Source organism: Furipterus horrens, unplaced genomic scaffold (assembly GCF_987537825.1).
Source record: "Furipterus horrens unplaced genomic scaffold, mFurHor1.1.pri manual_scaffold_3, whole genome shotgun sequence".
Taxonomy (NCBI): domain Eukaryota; kingdom Metazoa; phylum Chordata; class Mammalia; order Chiroptera; family Furipteridae; genus Furipterus; species Furipterus horrens.
Genome location: NW_028327173.1, coordinates 20144792 through 20150791, shown reverse-complemented (window position 1 = coordinate 20150791; position 6000 = coordinate 20144792). Strand labels below are relative to the sequence as shown.

General features: G+C 43.4%; 1 non-coding gene across 1 annotated transcript; it reads right to left on the bottom strand.

The window, feature by feature from the left end:
• Positions 1 to 3323: 3323 nt before the first annotated feature.
• LOC150014515 (small nucleolar RNA SNORA16B/SNORA16A family) lies at positions 3324 to 3456 on the bottom strand. The gene has a single exon (XR_016510276.1). It is a non-coding gene; the product is annotated as a small nucleolar RNA SNORA16B/SNORA16A family (small nucleolar RNA).
• Positions 3457 to 6000: the final 2544 nt, after the last annotated feature.

The following is a 6000-nucleotide window of genomic DNA, read 5'->3' as shown; positions in this document are numbered from 1 at the left end:
GCACACGCGGTACCACTGTGATGGAAGGTGCAGACTGTGTGTCTGCATGGGCAGCGGGCACCAGCTGAGCCCAGCACAGCCCAGGCTTAGAACCCAGCCCGTGGCTCAGAGCTCCACAACTTATGCACCCTGGGCTGGAGTGAGCAAGGGGCTTCCCAGTCCCCCACCCCCAATCTTCATATATGGGAGTGCATATATCAGTGTGGAGATGGAGTCATGGCTGAGAATCACCCTTCTCACCTATAATATCCACTTTTACAGAAACAGTCCAATCTCCCCTTAAGAGGGGACCCATTGCCAAACTCTTTCTTCACCTCTGAGTACCCAAAGATGGCTGCTCCCCAGGACAAAGGTTCATGAATGATTCCTTCTACCCTGAGGCAGCAGATCTTTCTTCTTCCTCTATCAGACCCTGGCCAGGCTGGAGGCTCTTTGTCCCCAGGTCCCTCTGGTCCTGAGTCTGGCTCTCTCAGCCATGGCCTGATGGTGAGATAGGCCAGGTATTTGGCCTAGATCGGGATGAGGGAGAAAACCCAGGGGTATGCTCAGAGAAGACCTGGGGCCCCAGAGGGGTCAGTGATGCTATGGAAGACATACCAGGAGCTGGGGTGTTTTGGTCCTTAGACCCAACAGCACCAGCCCCTGGGAGCTCCTGGCAGGGTGCCATGTCCATGGAGGGAGCCAGGGACCTCATGTCCTCCGTTTCCAGGCCAGCACCTCCTCCACCCAGGGAGGTTTGCCTGAGCTGCCTATCACCCGGTGGCCACATGACCTCTTGTTGATCTAATCCTGAGCCTCTGAGCCACAGATCCCTGTCACATCCATCTTTGAGTGTCAGCCCCAGCACTGGCCCCAGATACGATCCCTTCTCCCTTTCAATTCCAATGTGACTTACAGTAACCTCTGTCTGGCTAGGACTAGAGTAATTGAAATGTAATTGGGTTTTCAACTTGCTAATGCTGCCACAGGCCTGGGATGTGGAGGGGAAGTCTCTGGGCAGGGCAGAGGTGCTTCTCAGAGGAACAGAGATCAAAAACAAGCAGCAGTGTGCAGTGGGGTGAGGGAGGGCCAGCAGAGACTGGGCTGCAGGCCTCGGAAGGGAGATTCTTCATTCAGCAAACACTGGCAGGTGGGCTGCAGAGATGGGGGCCCTGCTGGTTAGGCTGGGAAGACCCCAGGTAAACAGTTGGCTTGCAGTGGATATGAAATGTATTAGGATGGAAGCCTGTGGAGTCAAGGCAGGGGGCGGTGGAAGGGTGCAGGTTGGGGCTGGGGCCAACAATGATAGTACCTGTGAACCCAAAGGAAAAACAAGCCAATCACTCCTGTCTGGTAAGTCTAGTGTTGAAAGGAGGTTAGGGGCACAAGCTTTGGGGCCAGAAAGGCCTGGGTTAGTCTCCCAGCTCTGCTGCTTCTTGCTTTGTGATCTTGGACTAGGCACTTCACCTTTGTGATAGGCTGGGTAATGACCCTCAAAGATGTCTACATCCTAACCCGTGGAACCAGTGTATGTTACATGGCCAAAGGGACTTTGCAGATGTGACTGAGTTAAAAATCTTGAGATGGAGAGATTACCTTGGGTTATCCAGGTGGGCCTACTGTAATCATAAGGGCCGATACAAGAGGAAGGCAGGAGGGTCAGAAAGAGAAGATGTGAGAGTGAAGCGCAGGTTGGAGTGATGCCAGGGCTGGAAGGGGCCATGAGCCAAGGAATGTGGGTACTTCTACAAGCTGGAAAAGACAAAGAACAGATTCCCTCCCAGAGCCTCCAGAAGGAATGCAGCCCTGCTGATTCCTTGATTTTAGCCTCATAATAATTTTAGCCTCAAAGTTTAGACTTGGAACCTCCAGAAGTGTAAGAGAAAAATATTTCTGTTGTTTGAAGCCACTAAGTTTGTGGTAACCTGTTAGCAGCAGCCACAGGACTCTTGTACAACCTCTCTGTGTCTCATTTCACTGGTTATAAGACAAGACCCACTGGAGCCTTTGCCATGTCGAGTTGTGTAAGGGTTCATGCAAACAGCAGGTGTGCAGAGCAGCAGGCGCTGGGGACCAGCAAGACAGAGACTCACACATCCATATACATGCCATTGTAAAAATCACTTAATATTTTTTAAAAATCAGACACCCTTATGCTTATCTTGTTATTTGGTATTGCCTTCATTTTGAGTTTATATGATGCAGTAGGCTGCTAAAGATCTAAATCATAAAATAATTAGTAATATTAGTAATAAACGATGATGTGGTGTGAGTATTTATAAATAGGAACACTCAAGGAGAAGGAAAAGAAGGAGAGGCCTGATTTTTCTGGTGTGTGTATGTGTGTGTGTGTGTGTGTGTGTGTAGACTGATGGGTCTTTAACTATGACCAGGATCACCAGACTTTTGAGGAAAATCTTCAATAGGACAAAGACCAAGATAAACAGAATAGAATTTCCAATTTCCAGAGGCAACTTGGGTTGGGCTTTGAGGGATGAATAGGAGTTCAGAGATGGGCTTTGAGTGACTCATGCTAGGCAGGAGTAGGAGAGGAAGAAGGGCTGAGATTCTAGGTATTGAATTCTGAGGGGACAGCATGAGCAAAGGCTAGGGGTGGGCATGGCAAAAGGCTATTCTGGGACCACAGTATACGCTAGTTTGGCCTGAGGGTACTCCCATGAAGGGGAGCAATGAGAAACAGGAAGGTCGGTGAAGGTCTGGCCTTGAATCTAGGCTGAGGATCTTGGACTCAATTCCAAAGGCAGTAGGGTGCAGGGAAGATTTACACAAGTGTGTGATGTGGACAGATGGCAGTCATGCCCTCCAACTTAAACACATTTGAAATGAACAAAGAGTATGTTTTTCTTGTAAAAGATTCAAACCACTCAGAATAAAATAAAGTAAAATTATTATTTTAATTTTGTAGAGTAGCTATTGACTTCTATGTTAGAATATAGTTACTATAATAAAGACTTCCCAAATGGCAGTGGCTTAGAAAGATGGACGTTTATTTTTCTATGCAGACCATCCAGGGCTAGCAAGGTGACTCTACAATGATCAGGAAGCCAAATTCTGCCAGGATAGAAGAATATCATGGTTATGAACACAGGTTCTGGCTTAAATCATGGGTCTGCCAATTATGAGCTATATGACCCGGGGCATTCTACTTAACTTCTCTGTGGTTGAGTTTCATCATATGCAAAATGAGGATAATTTGGTACCAATCTGATAGGGAGAATACTGTTTGCCCCAAAATGTATATGTCCTAATCCCTAGAAAGTGTGAATGTTACTTTATATGGCAAAAAGGACTTTGCAGAAGTGATGAGTTCTTTTTTTTTTTTAAACTGTTTTTCCTGAAATGTTGCAGATCAGTGAAGCAAACAGAGCAGTGACCATCAAGGAAAATTGTCACTCTGGGCTCCTTTTTGACCACTGCAGCTCTGTGGAAGCAGCTGCAGCTTCGATAAGGGCCATGAAGAGTCCTGAGATGGGGATGTTATTCTGTATTTCCTGGGTGGGCCCAATATAATCACAAGGGTCCTTATAAGAAGGAGGCAGGAAGTCAAGTAGTAAACAGGATATGTAATGATGGAAGCAAGAGATTATAGGAGTATGAGGAAGGGATGATGAGCCAAGGAGGCAGGTGGCCATTGGAAGCCAAAAAGGTAAGGAAATGAATTCTTCCAAGTCTCCAGAAATAAGCAGCCTGGTTGTCACATTGATTTATGAGGGAATAAATTTGTGTTGTTTTAAGCCACTAAGTTTGTGGTAATTTATTACAATAGCAATAGGAAACTAATACACATCCTCACTAGGTTAAATGAGTTAATGTACCCAAAGCACTTAGAAAAGTGCCTGACACATAGTTAGCATATATACAAGTGTTAGCTCTTATTATTTATGGCAAAAACCCTTGCCCTGGTCACATCCATATTCCAGTTAGTGGATGGGCCAGGTCCCTGGTTATGGGCACGTGAGAGGCAACCACACATTAATGTTTCTCTCCCTCTTTTTCTACCTCCCTTCCCCTCGCTCCAAAAATAAATAAATGAATATTTTTAAAAAAAGAGTAAAAATAAAATTATAATTATGTAAACATTATTCTCTGCAGAGCTAACTAGCATTCTGAAACCCATGAAGAAGGAACTGTATCTTATGGTCCAAATGCTGCTTCCAGGGAAATGTTCCAGGTCTCAAGTTCAAATGTACTTTCCTACAGTCCCTCAAATACTCAGAGTCATGTTAAATTTTAATTTGCTTCATATTTGGAGCATGACTTTCTTATACAACTTTTTGTTCCACTGTAGTTTCTAATTGCTTTTCTCTTTTTTTCTTGAGAAAAGAAACACATGCCTTTTAAATCGGGTCATTAAAATCCTCCAGCTTCTTAATTACATTATTTGTTGAATGAAGCCTATTTTCTTAAAAACATTCTTCTCCAAACTCTCTGACTTCCTGTTCTAATTTTGACTGATGGTTTTATGAACCTCTGGTATTTCTATTCATTGCACTCCTGGGCTAATTCCACTGTTTCGTGAATCTGTTATCTCTCTCTTTCTTGGGTTTTGTCTCTGTTTTGCTGGAGTATATCTTTAAATAACATTTTTAAAAGGAGTGCATGAAGGAAAGCTTTCTGAGTCTTTGCATGCCTGAAAATGTCTTTAATTTGCCTTTACACTTCGAGATCAACCAGTAAGCTTTGCTTTAGGACGTGTGAAAGGGGTGCAGATAGGGAAGCAGATGTCCCCTGTTCCTACGCTGGGCCAATATAACGAGGGATTTACTCTAGACACAAACACTCTGAGTAGGAACCCTGGTCCTTTTGAGAAAGATCATTCGATTTCTTTAGAAAGTATTTCTCTCTCATTTTTTAATCTTTCCCCCTTTCTATGTCTTCTTCGTGTGTATATTTGCAGGGGAAAGTCGGTGGCAGATGCTGGTTTCTTATTCACTAAATAGGGCTTTATTTGAATATTTTTCAAACTTTGGTTATTCTCATGCCACAGTCTCAATTTTTGCCATATCTTCTTGTTACCTGTGTTAATATTTACTTATGGTAATACTTTTCTTTAAGTTGACTAGCCTAGTCTTACACTATACCTGTAAAGTTGCAAGTTTGATGTTATATTTATATCTCTTATTGTTTACAGCTATATAGTTATATTTGCTAATCTATATTAAAATAAACAAATAACTCTTAAAATAACAGAGGGTTTTTTATTTACCACTAAATATCATCTGCAGCAGTAGTGCCTGTACCATACTTTGGGGAATATGTCTTTAATTAATTACTGTGTTAATTACCCTCTAATCAATTGCCTGAGCTTTTTCTGTGTACCTGCCAGTATGCGCCTCCAAGAAGGTCTCCTTTAAATACAGTAGTCCTTCTCCTCCTCAGCCTGATCCTGACATGCTCAGACATAAAGTAGAAGAGTGATTATGGAAGACAAAATACCGCTTTTATTACTGATGACGTAAAGTGGGAGGCCTTAGCTCAGAGTAAGAGCTAAAGGGCCTGCGAACGGAACCTCTGTTACAGCCATCACTGACCGCTGAAGAAGGTGGTTTGGCTCATTTCACATGCAGCGGCTCACAGTCTCAGTCACGTCCCTCCCACCCACTTGTGGTAGCATGTAGCTATGACACATGTCTTAAGTTCAGGTACATATTCAGCAAGCAGACAGTTCCTAGCTTGTACAGATTGCTCCAAAACATAGAAAAAGAGGGAAAACCACACCTTGCATTTTCTATGGCTAGTTGAAGCGTAATACTCAACTGGATAAGGGTTAGTTTAAGATGGAAAGATCTTAGGTTCATTCTCAATTATAGACGTAGACTCAAATATCAATATTATCAAATGAAATACAAAAATATATTTTAAAAGTATATCATGACCATGTTGGGTTTATCCCAGGAATGCAGGAATATTTCAACATTAGAAAATTGTCATGTACTTCTGGCCAAGATGGGGGCCTAGACAGACACGCTGCATCTCCCTCCACAGCTAAGAAGGAATACA